At 51.3% G+C, this 19109-nt stretch overlaps 1 protein-coding gene across 3 annotated transcripts in view; it reads right to left on the bottom strand.

Moving 5' to 3' along the window:
- The window catches only part of LOC140385610 (RNA-binding Raly-like protein), a 1446698-nt gene that overhangs the window by 1163915 nt on the left and 263674 nt on the right, over positions 1 to 19109 (bottom strand). The window lies entirely within an intron of this gene.

Genomic DNA, 19109 nt, shown 5'->3' with positions numbered 1-19109 from the left:
GTCTCCCGTTGGCAAGAAGTCCTCCCGGTGGCCCTCCATGCCATCCGGTAGCTGCTTTGTGCAACTACCAATCAGACACCTCATGAACGTCTCCTTGTTTTCCCCAGGAAGTCCTCCTCCGGGACCTCGCTCCCAACTTGGCTAGCGACACCCGGACCCATCCTGCTTCGGAAGCACGTGAGGGCGCATAAGTCGTACCCGTTGGTCGAGAGGGTCCACCTGCTGCACGCAAACCCCCAGTACGCCTATGTGGCGTTCCCTGGCGGCCGGCAAGATACAGTCTCCCTACGGGACCTGGCGCCCGCCGGAACCCCACGCGCACCCGAACCATTACCCCCCCCCACCACCCACACACCCCCCCCCAACCCCACCCCCCCACCCCCCACCCCCCCCCCCCCCACCCCCCACCCCCCCCCCCACCCCCCCCCGCACAGCACCTCACTGGAGGGTTAGTACTCCCGCCTGCCCATCCACCGACGCCCCCTACAGGCGCCTCCCCCATGTCAACCGTTTGCCCCAACAGCGCCGCCTAGGGGTGACGAAGCTGCCAGGGAGGCCGAAACCACGCTCCCGGAGTCGCAACCAACTGGACCCCCACCAGAATCACCACCAAAGCCCAGACGATCCAGAAGGACGACCAGGCGACCCGATCGACAATTGCTTCGCTGTGACTTTAACCGTGAACGAACACTTTGTAAATATTCTCGACAGCCCTGTAAGGAGGTATCACGGTACCTCCATAGCTGATCATACCATGTTAAAGGCAACTGTTACCACTGGCCACCACTCCCCCGGACTCCTTTTTAACAGGGGGTGAATGTGGTATCAGGTTGCGGTACCGAAGAGGCTGATGACCATTGGTTAAACCTAGGAGTTTACCATTGGCTGTTGATACGTAGCTCCGCCCTGACAGGCGGAGTATAAGAACCGGTGCCGTCCCAGCAGCCTTCACTTACTGTACCGAAGCTGCTGGGGAACAAGTTCTCGTCGATTAAAGCCTTCAGTTATGAATTGATCGTGCATCAGTTCTATTTTTATTTCATGTTGTTATATGTGTTTAATGGGGTGAAGTTGCCGATTTAGGTAAGGTAGGAGTTGGGAGTTTTTGCAATGAAGGCTTTCTGGGATTTCTGTGTTTGCACTGGGTTTGCTTGTTTGAAGGAGATTTCTTTGATTTCCTGCGACCGGGGGAGGGGGGGGGGGAGGGGATGGGAGGGGATTGGGGCCTGGGCAGGGGCCTCCACACTAGCAAGCTCAAACTAGCTAGTGAAAGGGAGTGCGGTGGGGGAGGGGCTACGGTTATTGAAACCTGGTCGAACAGGTTTCGATGGGCCTAGGAGGTGTGAAATGTCAGGGGAGGGGCTGATACAAGATGAGGTGTTTTCAAGAGGAAATGGATGGGGGGGATTCTGGGAGGGGGGGGGGGGGGGTTGATGGCAGCAATTGGACAGGACGGACCAAAACCAGTGTGCAGGGCCCGGAGTTATGATGATGGCGGATAGGATGGGGGGGCGTGGTGGTGAGAGGCCCCCGGTCAGGATAATTACATGGAACGTGAGGTGTTTGGGGGGGGCGGGGCAATGAAGAGGTCGACGGAGGTGGTGATTGCGCTGGATGCGGTAAAGGCATTTGATGGCGGTTCTTGGGAGGTTTGGGATCGGGCCGAGATTCAGGGAGTGGGTACGGCTTTTATATAAGGAACCGATGGCGAGTGTCCATACAAACAACATGAGTTTGGGGGACCAGGCAGGGGTGTCCCTACCCCCTCTCTTATTTGCATTAGCAATAGAGCCTTTGGCCATCGCCTCCAGGAGCTCGACACGTTGGAAGGGAATGGCACGGGGGGATGGAACACAGGGTGTCTCTGGACGCGGACGATCTATTGTTAAATATATTAGAGCTGAGTGCATTGATGGGGATCATAATGGAACTTCTTTGAAGTTTTGTGTCTTTCTCAGGATATAAAATAAACTTGGAAAAACATCAATATTTTGTGGTGTCCCAGCGGGAGTGGGTAGGAGTGGGAGGGCTGCCATTTCACAGGGCGGCAAACCACTTCAGGCATTTGGAGGTGCACATGGCGCAGGACTGGGCGGGGCTCCATAGATACAATTTCACTAGCTTGGTGGGGAGGATGAAAGTGGATTTGGCAAGGTGGGATAGCTTCCCTCTGTCACTGACAGGTTGGGTGCAGGCGATTAAAATGAATGTGTTGCCGCCATTTCTGTTTCTATTTCAGGGCCTGCCGGTCTTTTTGCCAAAGCATTTTTTAAGGAAGTGGACTAGTCGATCACTTTGTTTATTTGGGGGAGGGGGGTAGCCAGGATTAGGAAGGTGGACCTGCAGAGAGGACAGCAGGTGGGGGGGCTGGGCCTCCTGAATTTATATTACTATGGGGCGGCGAATGCCGAAACGATGAGGAGCTGGGTCAGGGTGGGGGGAGTCCCAGTGGGTTAGGATGGAGGATGAGCTATGTAGGGGGATGGGTTGAGAGCACTGGTAATAGCACCACTCCCAATGGCCCCGGGCAAGTACTCTGGGAGTCTGATGTGCAACAATATGTGTATTTTATAGGAAACAAAGGGTTAACAATTTCATGTTAATACTTCTCACCACCAGATGGGGATCAAGAGCAGTCATATAAATATCATGTGACTCCTGAAATTATGGGAGAAGCTGTTTAGGCGTGAGATAAATCAGTTGTGTATTTAAGAGTTCTGCAGTTCGAGATAGCATAGTTTAATCTAGTAACCTTATACTTTAGGAATACGTACAAAACATATTTAGTTGTGTTAATAAATTCATTTTGTTAGTTAACAAAGCATGCAGTTCTTTGTTCAACACTATCCATCCAAGCCATCAACGTAAAGCAAAACAAAGAACATCACACGGTGGTGGTGGCATCACTGAAGATTTGGAGGTAGTTGAGGCAGCGTTTTAAGCTGGGGGCTGGGTCAGGGGAGGTGCCGATTAGGGGGAACCATAGGTTTGAGCCAGAGAAGCTGGACGGGTGGTTTCAGAAATGGGAGGAGAGGGGATCAGGTGTTTAAAAGACATGGGGGGATGTTTCGCAAGGTTGGAAGGGGCTGGTTTAGCACACTGGGCTAAATCGCTGGCTTTTAAAGCAAACCAAGGCAGGCCAGCAGCACGGTTCGATTCCCGTACCAGCCTCCCCAAACAGGCGGCAGAATGTGGCGACTAGGGGCTTTTCACAGTAACTTCATTTGAAGCCTGCTTGTGACAATACGCGATTTTCATTTCAAGAGTTGGGGGAGAAATATGGACTGGGGCAAGGAGAAGGGTTTAGGTACCTGCAGCTCCGAGACTTTGCTAGGAGCTTTCCGATAGCGCCCACCCCCTCATTGTTGGAAGAGGTATTCATGGCAGGGGGATTGGAGAATGGGAGGATTTTGGGAGAGGACAGGGTGTCCATGGAGGGGATCAAAGCCAAGTGGGATGAAGAGTTGGGGGAGGCTATGGAAGACGGTTTGTGGTGTGAGGTACTCCAGAAGGTGAACACCTCAACCTCATGCGCGAGGTTGGGGCTGATACAGCTGAAGGTCGTGTATAGGGCGCACTTCACAAGGGTGAGGATGAGACGACTCTTCGAGGGAGTGGAGGATGCATGTGAGCATTGAGGGAGGGGCCCTGCAAACCATGTCCTTATGTTTTGGTCCTGTCTGAAGCTGGAGAGGTATTGGTGGGAGGTTTTCAGTGTCATCTCGGGGTTAATGCACGTGAACTTGGAACGAGGGCCCCAGAAGCCATTTTCTGGATGTCAGACCGGCCGGAGCTGCAGGCAGCGTAGGGGCAGATGTTTTAGCCTTCGCTTCGCTGATTGCCCAGAGGCGAGTCCTGTTGGGATGCCGATCAGTTTCTCTGCCCTGTGCCTCGGCTTGGCAGGAGGACTTACTTGAATTTTTGACCCTTGAGAAGGTCAAATTTGAGCTGAGGGGGATGAAGGAGTGATTCTACAATTCATGGCGACTGTTTATTATGCACTTTCGAGAATTGGTTGCCATCGAACATAGTGGTGGGGGGAGGGGGGGCGTGGTTGGGGTTATTGTTGTTTTTGATAACACTGTTTACTGATTGACTGTTAATTTTTGTTTCTTACCTGGAATTTACAGGTGGGTGTTTCGGTCTGTATAATGAGCGGGGGCTGTTTTTGTTTGGCCGACTGTTATTGTCTTCGTTTTTGTTTGTTTTTTCTTTTGTTTATTTGATGAAAATGTTGAAAATGAGGAGAATAAAAAGGTTTAAAAAATCGACCAACTGTTTGTGAAGGTGAAATTTCAACAGTCTTGATTGTCCAGATAGTATTCAACATAGTGGTCCCAAGACAGCCACAGCATAGCACAGGGATTGGGCTGTGAGACGGTGAAAGACTGTTGTCTGCATAAACTACTGAAGCAAAATATGCCTTTATGTCAAAAGGGGAAAGGTTTGCTGTGGGTCAGAGACAACTGCTCGACAGGCACAAGCCTCTGTTAAATCTAACTTCTAAACTGTCAAAAACAACTTCTGGAAACAAGACATTACAAACCATGTGGAAGAGGATTGTCGGCTCTCTGTTGGCTTTTGACATGGTTCCTTTGCAGAACATTTTGTTTAGCTTCAACTGGTCCATCTGCCAACTCATAATTGACATAGTTCTTCACATCTTTAAGTGGCAAGTCTTCTGCACTGTTCTTGCAAAATCTAATGGAGACCATATTAAAGATGAGAAGATGGCCCTCAATGAGTCTGTGCATAGATCAACTCTGTTGGTTGTGACACTCGGTGCATCATCAAAAGTCCCATTCTGTGTGCCTGACATGTACCTGCATAGCAACGTTTCACTTCTATTTTCCTGCAAGATTTTTCTCTGATGTTCTCAGGGGCTCCTCTGGAAAAAGTAATAGGGCTAAAAAAAAAGGATGCAGAGCATGCAAAGTGTTTATGTACTCCGCAAGTAAGGCTCTTGGCCTCATATTTACCTTATCCTTTAGAAAAATCAGAGTTGAAGATCAGAAAAACTTGAGCTGCTCTTCACTGTGAGCATTTTATATTGCTGAGCTTTAAACAGACATTTAACTGCTGAAACCCAAGACACCATAGACCATAAGACATGGGAGCAGAATTAGGCCACTTGGCCCATCGGGTCTGCTCCGCCATTCAATCAAGGCTGATATTTTCTCATCCCCATTCTCCTGTCTTCTCCCCATAACCCCTGATCCCCTTATTAATCAAGAACCTATCTATCTCTGTCTTAAAGACACTCAGTGAATTGGCCTCCACAACCTTCTGCGGCAAAACGTTCCACTGATTCACCACCCTCTGGCTGAAGAAATTCCTCCTCATCTCTGTTTTAAAGAATCGTCCCTTTAATCTGAGATGGTGTCCTCTGGTTCTAGTTTTTCCTACAAATGGAAACATCCTCTCCACGTCCACTCTATCCAGGCCTTGCTGTATCTTGTACATTTCAATAAGATCCCCTCTCATCCTTCTAAACTCCAACGAATACAGACCCAGAGTCCTCAAACATTCCTCATACGGCAAGTTCTTCATTCCAGGGATCATTCTTGTGAGCCTCCTCTGGACCTTTTCCAAGGCCAGCACATCCTTCCTTAAATATGGAGCCCAAAACTGCTCACAATACTCCAAATGGAGTCTGACCAGAGCCTTATACAGCCTCAGAAGTACATCCCTGGTCTTGTATTCTAGCCCTCTTGACATGAATGCTAACATTGCATTTGCCTTCTTAACTCCCGACTGAACCTGCACCTTAAAAGAATCGTGAACAAGGACTCCCAAGTCCCTTTGTGCTTCTGCTTTCCGAAGCAATTCCCCATTTAGAAAATAGTCTAAGCCTAGATTCCTCCTTCCAAAGTGCATAACCTCACACTTCTAGACATTGTAATTCATTTGGCACTTCATTGCCCACTCTCCTAGCTTGTCCAAGTCCTTCTCCAGCCCCCTTGCTTCCCCAATACTACCTGTCCCTCTACAGATCTTTGTATCATCTGCAAACTTAGCAACAGTGCCTTCAGTTCCTTCTTCCAGATCATTAATGTCTATTGTAAAAAGTTGTGGTCCTAGCACAGACCCCTGAGGCACACCACTAGTCACAGGCTAAAAGACCCCTTTATCCCCACTCTTTGCCTCCTGCCAGTCAGCCAATCCTCTATCTATGCCAGGATCTTACCCTGAACACCATGAGCACTTAACCTATTTAACAGTCTCCGATGCGGCACCTTGTCAAAGGCCTTCTGGAAATCTAAATAAATCACGCCCACTGGTTCTCCTTTGTCTAACTTGCTTGTTACCTCCTCAAAGAACTCTAACAGATTTGTCAGACATGACCTCCCTTTGACAAAGCCGTGCTGACTCAGTCCTATTTTACCATGCACTTCCAAGTGCTTCGCGATATCATCTTTAATGACAGACTCTAAAATTTTACCAATGACCGAAGTTAGGCTAACCGGCCTATAATTTCCCATCTTCTGCCTCCCTCCCTTCTTAAACAGTGGTGTTACATTCACCACCTTCCAGTCCTCTGGGACCCTTCCTGCCTCCGGTGATTCCTGAAAGATCATCACTAATGCCTCCACAATTTTCTCAGCTATCACTTTTAGGATCCTGGGGTGTAGTCCATCCTGTCCAGGTGACTTATCCACCTTCAGACCTTTCAGTTTCCCCAGAACCTTCTCCTTAGTAATGGTCACTGCACTCACCTCTGCCCCCTGGTTCTCCTGGAGCTCTGGCATCCACTGGTGTCTTCCACCGCGAAGACTGATGCAAAGTAACTATTCAGTTCGTCTGCCATTTCTTTGTTTCCTATCGGGTGATGAATGGTGTGCCACCCTAACGGTCAACCCGAATTCGTCGCCCACCTACTAGACTGGACTTATGAGATTGCCTGTACATTGAACTCATACTACCACTGTGTTAACATGTTTATGTTTTTAGCGTTACAGGAATTTGTTTTATCTTTCAACCGTTCTTTGTTTATGGTACAACCTTGTTGTTATGTCGCACCCGACATCGCCCCTTGTATATAGTTTAACCCCATGTACATGCTGTAGATATTGCACACACACACATTTAGCTACACTCCGTACACATCTCTATTTATGACCACGTAGGCACATGTTCTTGTAAAAAAGGGGGGATGTCATGATATTCAGGCACACATCATAGCACATACATACATACATACTGATGGACAGATCAACGGACCAATCAACACACACAGCATGACAGCCAATCACAGGCAAGAGCATACACAGTCCAAAACAGGGAACGCAACATTTCCTGGGCACTCGAGCAGGAGACGGCTCAGGGCACAGAGCTCATTTCGGGCCACTCAGACATCCACCATGTGCTGAGTGCCACCACAAGACAGAATTAGGAATAGGTCCATAGAATCAAAGGTCATGATCGAACCTCCGTGAACAGTTCACCAATGTAAATAGTTGTCTGAAATAAAACTGCGTTGTACCATTCACAACCGTGTTGGTTCATCTGTGTGGCAGACCACCCAACACTTCACTAATGACCCCAATAACCCCACCTCACCTTGCGGACACAAAGGCAAAACCAATTCACCTGACCGGCACATCTTTGGACTGTGGAAACCGGAGCACCTGGAGGAAGCTTACGCAGACACGGGGAGAAACCTCATGCAGCCACCCGAGGCCGGAATTGATCCCGGGTCTCTGGAGCTGTTAGGCAGCAGTGCGCCAGTGCTGCCCAGTGGTACCATCCATTCATCTCTATGGAAAGGTCAGATGTCAAGAACAAAGGGAATATTTGGAACTTGCTATGAAGTATCCAAGAGATAGCCCAGTAAAGAATTCTCAAATGATGGAATTAGTTAATTAATGTGATGACCTGCATTGTACAGATTTTACTATGTGCATGTATACATAATATGAACAAAGTAAATATCAAGGCAGGAATTAAATGTTGTACAGTTAACATTATGCATGTTGTGTTACTTTCAAATGAAAACCCATTCAAACACAAGGCATGGTGCTAGATTGAGCTGGGAATGCTGTATCTTCACAGAATGCTAACATTTCAATTCAGATCAGAAAATGGGCAGGGATGGATATTCTTTTTCTCCACTTAGAGTATCTTAGTTTGCCCAATTTAAACCCTGATCCCAAACCTGAATCAACAGCAGGGCCATAATCTGGATGAACTAATTGCACTCTCATTTCAGACCAGCCGGATGATGAGCTGACATGGGTAACACAAAAAGGTGCATCATGAACAGCTCATTTAATTCAGAGGTTCTCAAGTGGAGGTTCCACTGTCCTTAGGAGGTCTCAAGGGCTCCACCAATGTGTAGGCAAAAAGTAATGGGTGGCATTTATCGACCACCCCGCCGGGTGTTTTTTGGCAGCAGAGGCGACCCGCCAGCGGGATCCACTGACCCCGCCTCATTTCCCAGTGACAGCCCCACTCGTCGCCCGGAAATCTGTGCGTCGGCACGGGACCGGAATTTCCCGCCGGTGTGAAAGCCGGTAAATCCCGGCCAATACTTTCTTTCTCCTTGACAAAATATGCCAAGACCTATTCTCAAATCGATGCAGTCCCACCGTTTGCACACAGCATAGTGGTCACTGGAAAGTGCATGCCGATTGCAAGCTGTCAGAAGAAGTGGAATGCTTGAAAAAGATGAGCTGTTATAAAGCAGCATGTGCAGGTGAAGGATGTATCTGGTGATAACCAGCAGGAGTAGGAATAGTTCCAGCAATTCACCTGGAGATGGTTAGACAATGACGTCTTGATAAGACTCAGATCCTCTTCTAGGGCAGGAGTGGTACTAACAGGTAACTAGCTGAAATGAACCCTGAAATTAAACCCCAACAACTTCCCATACCTCCAAGAGCTTAACCGTACCGTACACAGAGTCTGAGTACCTTCGGGTAACTATTTAGTCATCTGCAGGTGGTCATTGCAATAACCTGTGAAGCAAGAGGTCAGTCCCAGGAACTCATCATGCAGCATCTCCCTTGAACTGAGTGCAAGTTCACAATGACTGATCAAATCGTCTCCAATATAGGGAGGTAAAAAGGCAAACTGCTGCAATGGTACAAATACTGGAAAATAGCATGTCAGCCAACATCTACAGGAAGAGTAGGTAACATTTCTGAAGAAAGGATTGAGGTATCCGATCCTTTGATTCCCCCAGCTGGGATAACTGACACTTTATTCATCGATGTGGGGTATCTGATATGTTCACCCATTGGGGTTGGGTGATCATGTTTTACTCACCATCCAGGAGCATATTGAGGTAATAATGAAAAAGGCTGAAAGAGTCACTAAAAGATGCGAACACTAAAAATGGTAAATTAAGTATTGCTGAAAAAAAAGACATGCTGTCGAAGCTTTATCATCTTCCACTCATCAGGACAGATTCACAAGAGTACCAATTGCAAAAGGAACAACAATTTATAATGCATGAGAAGAGATTGTGCTCGGTTGACAAGTGGACTCCGTTTAGTAATAATCTTTTATTGTCACAAGTAGGCTTACACTGCAATGAAGTTACTGTGAAAATCCCCGAGTCGCCACATTCCGGAGCCTGTACACAGAGGGAGAATTCAGAATGTCCAATTCACCTAACAAGCATGTCCTTCGGGACTTGTGGGAGGAAACCGGAGCACCCGGAGTAGAAGCACTGCAATGGAGAATGCACCAGGGAATAGTTGACTGCCAAGAGTTTTGTTTAAATTTAAACAAAGCAGGTCGACTCTGATTAAGGTATTGCCATGGGTAATGAATCCAGGAATGGTTGTCCCCAAAGCTTTTGTTTTGCTGAAAAAGACACAGTCTCCCAAATGGAAAATCCCAGCCTATGTGCGGGATTCTCCGACCCACCATCGGGACAGAGAATCGCCGGGGGTCGACGTGAATCCCACCCCCGCCAGCCTCCGAATTCTCCCACCCCCGCCCAAAAACCGGCGTGGCGTGAGTCGTGCCGCCCGCCTCGGAGAATGGCGGGGTGACTCAATGGGCCCCGGGGCTGCCCGTATTCTCCGGCCCATGATGGGCTGAAGTCCCGCCCGCCTGTAGCCAGTCCCGCCGGCGTAAATTGGAGTTGGTCCCTTACCGGCGGGACCTGGCGGCGCGGGTGGCCTCTGGGGTTATTGGGGAATCGCGGGGGGATCTGGCCCCGAGATGTGCCCCCACGGTGTGGCCTGGCCCGTGGTCGGGGCGCACCGATCCACGGACGAACCTGTGCCGTTGGGGTACTCTATTCCTTCCGCACCGGAGGCCTTCGTCATCTGCCATTCCCGGTGCGGAAGGGACTCCATGTGCGCATGTGCGGGGATGACGTCAGCAGACGCTGACGCTCCCGCGCATGCGCAGACCCGCGGAGTCCCTTCGGCCCCGGCTGGCGGCGCCAAAGCCCTTCCACACCGGCTGGCGGGGCGCAAATTGCTCCGGCACCATCCTAGCCCCTGAAGTTGCAGAGGATTCCGCACCTCTGGGGCGGCCCGACGCAGGAGTGGTTCCCGCCACTCTTCTGTGCCGTTCCTGCCCGCCCCGCCAATTCCCGGAGAATCCCGCCCTATATTCTCCCACCAGAAGTGAATGGCTTCTGGTTTGTGTGTTGCAAGGAGCGCTCTCCTTTGCCATGCAGATTTATGCTTGGCGAGGAGCTCAAGGGATTCTGTTCGAAACCCCAATTTCAGCCCACCATTTTGAGCGGGCGGCACAATACAATTGTACAGCATTTGTGCTTCCTACCCCCCCCCCCCCGTACAACGCAGGTCCTGCTGTCCCACTCCCCTCCCCCAACCACCACTGTGAACCTCACCATTTTTTTTGTCATTAAGAGACAATCTAGCATGGCCAATCCACCGACCCTGCACATCTTTGGGTTGTGGGGGTGATACTCATGCAGCTATGGGGAGAATGTGCAAATGCCACACGGACAGTGATCCAGGGCCCAGATAGACCCCGGGTCTGCGCCGCCATGAGGGAGCAGAACTAACCACTACGTGACCGTGCCGGCCCTATCCACAAAGTTTATAAACATCGAGCTAAGATTGAAAGTTCCTATCCACATCAAAAGCAGTTAAGTGCTATTTACTGAGAAAAAGAAGTGAAAGCAGTTAACTCCTAGATATTTAGAAACATTGTGGTTAGGCTCAAAGCAGGGTACGAGTTGCATTGAAGCGTTGTCTGATAGGAGTCATGGTAGGGGGGAGGTCTGATGGGAGTCTCTGGTGTGGGGGGGGGGTGGTCTGATGGGGGGAGGACGCCCTCTGATATAATTTGGAGGCTGCTACGTTAAATGTTTACCCCCTTGGCCCACTGCGAAGTCCACTGCATCAGGGCCATGCTGGTGAACACTTGCACCAATCCACAGCCGCCGAATCCCGGTCCAGAGGGCTGGAGCATCACGTAGACATGGAGAATCTGATGTCCAGCCCATTAATAGGATGCAAATGCATTCAAACCTCAATGCTGCCGCCCCAGGCGGGAACTGGAGCATTGCAAGGCACAGATCCAGTTCTGTGCCTGACGCAAGATTCTCTGCCATATTGGGAACTTCGCTACCAGCAGCGGGTGGCGGAGAAACCTGCCCATAATGTCTGGACATGCTCCTCCTTCCATCTGTAAAGGACAGGGTCTTCCGGCATACATAAGTGAGCCATCGTGAGTCGGATGATCTTAAGTCAGTTGCCAGTGCATTTCGTAGCATAATCAGTATTGTTTAGCAATTGTGGGGGCTGGCAGACCTGGAGGAATTTCTCCATTTGAAGAAGATCAAGTACACCATCCGGTGGTGTCCTCAATGCTTGGGCCAATTTGTCAGCCTGTTCCAAGGCCTGTTTGAGGCCAACAGCGAATAGGGAACAAGCGAGAGACGGGAGAAAAACAGACAGAGCTACACAACTCTAAGGGGAGTTGGGAGGGAGAGAGGAGGAAGCTCAGAGGAAATACAGGGAGAAGAGTGGATGGCCAGGGAGCGAGGAAGTTGGTGTTGGGAAGGCCCCCCCCCCACTCCCGTACCCACAAAGCCTGCAACTGAAAACACAAGGGGAAGGGAAAAATAGGGGCCAGGGGACAGAACACCCAGAACGAAAGAAGGGGACGCCAAGGAGGGGTCAGGGAGGGGGTGGCAGGAAGATGGGAAGGGGGAGGAAACACCAAGAATGATTGTATGTACATAAGAACTGTACGAGCTGTAAATATTGGATGCAAAGTTTTACTGTGTATAATTGAAAATGCCAATAAAAATATTTAGAAACAAATTGTGGCATCACATCAAATGTCTGAGGAATTAGACGCATCCAGCCCCTCCTCTACTCCCCTTCATCGGGGTCTGCCTGTCTTGTCTTGGCAAGATCCTGGGATTAACTGGAGGTCTAGGCTCATTGCTGATGCCCCCACAATGTCCTTGGTGCAGTATCAGGGGCGTCATTCTCCGACCCTCCGCCGGGTCGGAGAATCGCCGGGGGCTGGCGTGAATCCCGCCCCCGCCGGTTGCCGAAGTCTCCGGCACCAGATATTCGGCGGGGGCGGGAATCGGGCCGCGCCGGTTAGCGGGCCCCCCCGCTGGATTCTCCGGCCCGGACGGGCCGAAGTCCCGCCGATAAATTGCCTGTCCCGCCGGCGCGGATTAAACCACCTTTTGAACGGCGGGACAAGGCGGCGTGGGCGAGCTCCGGGGTCCTGGGGGGGGCGCGGGGCGATCTGGCCCCGGGGGGTGCCCCCACGGTGGCCTGGCCCGCGATCGGGGCCCACCGATCCGCGGGCAGGCCTGTGCCGTGGGGGTACTCTTTCCCTTCCGCCTCCGCCACGGTCTCCACCATGGCGGAGGCGGAAGAGACTCCCTCCACTGCGCATGCGTGGGAAACTGTCAGCGGCCGCTGACGCTCCCGCGCATGCGCCGCCCGGAGATGTCATTTCCGCGCCAGCTGGCGTTGCAACAAAGGCTGTTTCCGCCAGCTGGCGGGGCGGAAATTCCTCCGGCGCCGGCCTAGCCCCTCAATGTTGGGGCTCAGCCCCCAAAGATGCGGAGCATTCCGCACCTTTGGGGCGGCGCGATGCCCGTCTGATTGGTGCCGTTTTGGGCGCCAGTCGGCGGACATCGCGCCGTTTCGGAAGAATTTTGCCCCTGTAGTGACCATTGCTCCTGGAATGCTTTTGGTATTGCAGAACTGCAAGCCTCTGACTGGCCAGCCCTGTGGGGCAGAAATGATACCTCTAGCCCATTAACAACCAACTGGCAATTAACGGGCTGTGGGTTCTCCTGGTGCTGAGCATGTAGGAACATCCCATCGTGATTTTTTTGTCCAACATGAAGTGACAGAGGAATTAATTTGAATCCACAGTCAGAGGTGCCTCTACACCAAAAGCAAAGGCTGCTAAGATACTGAGAAAGGACACTAAATCTTGTGGGAACTGATTTAAGAAACAGGTCAGCAATAGTACCAGAACATATAGTAAATTGATAATTCCGGCTGAAGCAAAGTTGTTACTCATTCGGTAATTTAGAAATTTTAAAACTAATAGCTGATCTGCACTTTAAGAAAGTAGTGATCTAAAATCACTTTGCTCCTAATTTTTTTTAAATCTCTTACCCTAATAATTTTGAAGATTGAAAATGTGTCTTATTTCTTTGGCTAATCACATCAAAGATGCAATAAATTGAAAAGTTGCGTACTGAGCTTCTTGTAATTGACATTCTCTGGATGAGGCTGTCTAGAATATTCTCACTATTTATGATTGGTTAGTGCTTGGATCCCAATAGAGACCAGTAACATATAAAAATAAATTCAAACTTTCAGTTAATAGTTGAAAGGATGACACAACAAGATTTCTTTTTTTTTTTGAAAGAGTAAAACCACGATTGACGAAACACAGCTGTTGAAGACCATTGGGCTTGAAACATAAACTTTCACTTTTTTATTTTTACCACGTGGAGATGGTCGATAGCTTTAAGTACCTGGGGGTTACCATCACCAACAGTCTGTCCTGGTCCACTCACGTCGATGCAACAGCCAAGAAAGCCCAACATCATCTTTACTTCCTATGGAAGCTAAAGAAATTTGCCATGTCTGCATCGACTCTCAGAAACTTCAACAGATGTGCCACAGAGAGCATCCTATCCGGCTGCATCACAGCCTGGTATGGCAACTGCTCGGTCCAAGATCGCAAGAAACTGCAGAGTGTGATGAACTCAGCCCAATGCATCACACAAGCTTGCCACCCCCACATTGATTCTGTATACACCAGGAAGGCAGGCAGCATTATCAGAGACCCCTCCCACCCAGGCATTGCCTTCTCCCAGACCCTCCCATCAGGCAGAAGGTACATAAGTCTAAAGACTTGCACATCCAGATATAGGAACAGCTTTTCCCCACAGCTACAAGACTCCTCAACGACTCCCCCTTGGACTGATCTGTTCCCTGTAAGAACACTATTCACGATGCCCTATGCTGCTCTTGCTCATGTATTTGCTTTGTTTGGCCCCTTGTTCCGCACTGTAACCAATCACTGTTTGTCGATGTACCATTTGTCAATGTTCTCTGTTGATTATTCTTTTGTCCACTATGTACGTACTGTGTGCATTCCCTCGGCCGCAGAAAAACACTTTTCACTGTACTTTGGTACATGTGACAATAAATCAAATCAAATCAAACACAACTGAAAAACCCACTTCATAGCTATACTCTACACTGCCCCTTAAGTAGACACTCACTTCTCCCAGATCCAGTCCAAAGTGTTTCTAAGATCTAGAGGGCGTGAAGTGCCAGGCTGGCATTCAGGTGGCACTGCCATTATGCCAGGCCAGCACTGTCGGGGTGCCAGGGCACTACCCTGCCCAACAGGCATGCAGCTGGGGGCCTCCTATCTTCTGGGAGACCCCCACAAGTCCTGTTTCTGGGGACCAGTGCTGGATGGCACTCACCCAAGGTCTCTAAGGTGAATGGGATGAATCCCAAAGTCTTAGGTACGTCGGGAATCTGCACATTAGAGCGAGGCTCTAATATGGAGATTTGCCAAAAGGTGATCCCACCCACAATGGGTGGGATTTACATCACAATGTCTCATGAGATCACGATGGATCGCGGGTAGATCCCGGGTGCAGGGTCTCTCGGCTTTCATCGGTCATGCTATGCGGCGGCATGCTGCTTTTCTGGTGCAGCGTGGCCGCTGGATCACACCCAGAGTGTTTACTTCCAATCTTTTCCTTTTTCCAGCTTGGTAACTTTTAACCCCGGATCTGCCTTTCACAGTGAGGGTTTCTCTTGGTAATTCGTCGTCGGTAAGCTAGCCTAATCTCCCAGCCTTGTTCCAAACCTTCACGAGTTTGGTCTTTTCAATCCGAGCATGAGCTCCCATCTGCATTTCTACACTATGAACCATAGAGACTTTCAGCCTCCAGCTACTCCCTCGCTTCTGGATCCCCACAGACTAACTGTCTGAGAGTTTAGGGCTATCTTATTGAAACCTCTCAATGTGCATCTCCATTGCAACATGAAGCAGATGAGCCTTGTATCCAGGTAGAAATGCTGATTAGATATTCTTGAGACCCAAACTCTCTTTTTCCTGGAAGTAAATGTTAAGTATCAAGTATGATTGTTTGCAAGTTGACATCCTCAGCATCTTCCTCGGACTTTGAAAACGAGCAATCTGACCACTGTAAACACATACCTCTGCCACTGATTCCAAGTATGAATCCCAATAGCTTCTTCTTGGCAAACCAACAAGGGATTTCCTTTCATCTTCAACAGCCCCTCACCCAGTCCCTTTGTCAGGCAGACTTCAGAACATCATGACATTGTTCATTTTATCCTAAATTAAAGACACAGTACTGAAACAAAACTATCCTATAAGCCTAACAATTCTTACAATAACTGGGTTGCTGTGCGACAGAATATTTGATATTATAGTACAATTATTATTGCTATGTTATTTTGTTTTATTTACAGCATAGAAGGAGGCCATTCGCCCCATGTCCGTTCCCAAAAGAGCTACCCAGCTAGTCCCATTCCCCAGCGGGGCGTGATTCTCCACTCCCACGCCGGTTGGGAGAATCGCCTGGGCCGCCAAAATTTCCCGGGATGCCGGTCCTACGCCCTCCTGCGATTCTCCCAAGAGGCGGGAACGGCCCGGTCGAGTTTCGCGGGCCGCAGGCCGGAGAATCGCCGGAGACACCCAAAATGGCGATTCTCCCGCACCCCCGCTATTCTGAGGCCCGGATGGGCCGAGCGGCCAGGCCAAAACGGCGGGTTCCCCCCGGCGCCGTCCACACCTGGTCGCTGCAGTTGTGGGCGGTGCGTGAACGCTGGGGGGTCGGCCTGCGGGGGGGGCGAGGGGGGATCCTGCACCGGGGCGTCCCTCAGATGTGGAGTGGCCCGCGATCGGTGCCCACCGATCATCGGGCCGTCCTCTCTGAAGGAGGACCTCCTTCCTTCCGCGGCCCCGCAAGATCCGTCCGCCATCTTCTTGCGGGGCGGACTTAGAGAGGACGACAATTCCCGCATGCGCGGATGAAGTCCGTTATGCGGCGCCGGCCGCGTCATCTATGCAGCGCCGCTTTTACGCGGGCGACAAGGCCTGGCGCGGGTAGATGACGCGGCCCCGATACTGGGCCATTGTCAGGGCCTGAATCGGTCGGGACCGGGGCCGTTCCACGCCGGCGTGAACCTCGACGGCGTTCACGACGCCGCGGCCACTTCAGTGTGGGAGTGGAGAATCCCGCCCCTTGTCTTTACACCCGACTACTCTGCTGCAGCGAATCAGTCCACAGGACTCTGCACTCCTTGGGCGAGATTCTCCGACCCTCCGCGCTGAAATTACGCTCGGCGCAGGGGCGGAGAATTACTCAAAATAGGCCCCCACGCCGGCACATGATTCTCCGGCGACCGGAGAATCGCCGTCATGTGATCGATGCGGCGCCGGTCGGGGACCGGTGGAAAAGGCCCCCCCGGCGATTCTCCGCCCTCGACAGGCCGAGTGCCCGCTGGCGTGGTTTTAATGTGGTTCCACCCGGCGGTAACTCGGAGTCGTGGCTGATTGGTCCGTTATGGTGGGGGGCTTGGGGATCGGACACCGGGGAGGGGGGGCCTCGACAACGGGCAGGTCCGTGATCAGGAGCCACCGATCGATGGGCCATCGCGATCTATCTTCCTCCGCGCGGGCCCGCTGTGTGGCTCCGCCATGTCGGCAGCGCCCACGGCGTGGTGGGCCGCCGCGCGCATGCGCCGACCCACTTGCGGCCGCCGTGCGCATGCGCGGCCGCGCAGTCTGTCCAGCCAGAGCTGCGGGACGCACGGCGGAGGCCTGCTAGCCCCCTGGAGAACGGGGAATCACCCCGGACTTACGAGGAAAAAGTCCGGAGTGATTCTCGCCCGTTTTCCGGCGGGCGTGGGGACTTAGTCCCACAAAGAGAGTCCGCCCCATGGGCGAAATTCTCCGGAAACGGCGCGATGTCCGCCGACTGGCGCCCAAAATAGCACAAATCAGACGGGCATCGCGCCGCCCCAAAGGTGCGGAATGCTCCGCACCTTTGGGGGCCGAGCCCCAACCTTGAGGGGCTAGGTCGGCGCCGGACGAATTTCCGCCCCGCCAGCTGGCGGAAAAGGCCTTTGGTGCCCCGCTAGCTGGCGCGGACATGACATCTCCGGGCGGCGCATGCGCGGGAGCGTCAGCGGCCGCTGAGCGCATTCCCGCGCATGCGCAGTGGAGGGAGTCTCTTCTGCCTCCGCCATGGTGGAGATCGTGGCGGAGGCGGAAGGGAAAGAGTGCCCCCACGGCACAGGCCCGCCCGCGGATCGGTGGGGCCCGATCGCGGGTCAGGCCACCGTGGGGGTACCCCCCGGGGCCCGATCGCCCCGCGCCCCCCCAGGACCCCGGAGCCCGCCCGCGCCGCCTTGTCCCGCCGGTAAGGTAGGTGGTTTAATTTACGCCAGCGGGACAGGCATTTTAGCGGCGGGACTTCGGCCCATCCGGGCCGGAGAATCGAGCGGGGGGCCCCGCCAACCGGCGCGGCGCGATTCCAGCCCCCGCCGAATATCCGGTGCCGGAGACTTCGGCAACCGGCGGAGGCGAGGTTCACGCCAGCCCCCGGCGATTCTCCGACCCGGCGGGGGGTCGGAGAATCTCGCCCCATATTTCTGAGATAGCCGGGCTTAAAGATTCCGGGAGAAATATGGTGCAGCTTTGAGTCAGGGGGGATGGTTGAGCAGAGCAGCAACGCGACAGTGATTTCCGCTCCTCCCATAAACTGGGCTTCTGTAATTAACAGATTAAAAAAATATTTCAGAATGTTTCTTTGAGAGACCATTAAAACTGTTTACAAACATTCCCAAAATAATAATTAAAACTGTACGGTCCATGGAGAACTCATGTTTGAGGACTTGATAGTTAATTTGCAATCGCTAACTGCCAGCCAGCCTCTGCATCAGATTTGGAGCCTAATGGAAAGGAAATGGTACTAGAATTCCAAATGTCTGTAATAAGCCTTCATTTAAATTGACTCTGTTTGAAAAGTTGCTAAAACCACAGTGCATTACACATCGATGACAAAAAAAAACACAAAAGGAAAAATTTCCGTTTCCATTTAAATGCACATCTTTTTTTCTTTTGGTTAATTATTTGGCAGCCAACGAGAAGACAGTGCTGGTCTGTCAGCAGGATTCCTGGTCCATCTGGACCACGCCTCTTTTCCATGCCGAACATGTACACCGCTAAAGCTCAATAGCTGCAGGTGACCCAGAGTCTCCCAGGTCAGCAGGAGGGACATCCGGCTCCCTGGGCCCTGCAAAAATTGTTTTCAACTTAGAGTTTTGGTGCCTCTTATGCAGTATCGTCCAGCACTCCCTTCCACCTAGCTGTCTGCAAAATCACGAACAGGGTCCTATTCCAATCATAAAATCACAATTTGAGTATTTAAAGGTATCTTCACAATCTGAAATAGGTAAGCGCCCAGGGCTTGAGCACAAAAATCTACACTGACAACTCCAGTGCGGTATTGAGGGAGGGCAGCACTGTTGGAGGTGCCATCTTTTGGATGAGATATTAAACCAAATCCACACCTGCCTGCTCAGCAAGGCATTGAATGGGAAAATCCCATGGCACTATTTTGAATA

The sequence above is a fragment of the Scyliorhinus torazame genome, chromosome 11 (assembly GCF_047496885.1).
Source record: "Scyliorhinus torazame isolate Kashiwa2021f chromosome 11, sScyTor2.1, whole genome shotgun sequence".
Classification (NCBI taxonomy): domain Eukaryota; kingdom Metazoa; phylum Chordata; class Chondrichthyes; order Carcharhiniformes; family Scyliorhinidae; genus Scyliorhinus; species Scyliorhinus torazame.
Note: the sequence above shows the minus strand (reverse complement) of the source record. Positions and strands in the feature narration are given on the sequence as shown.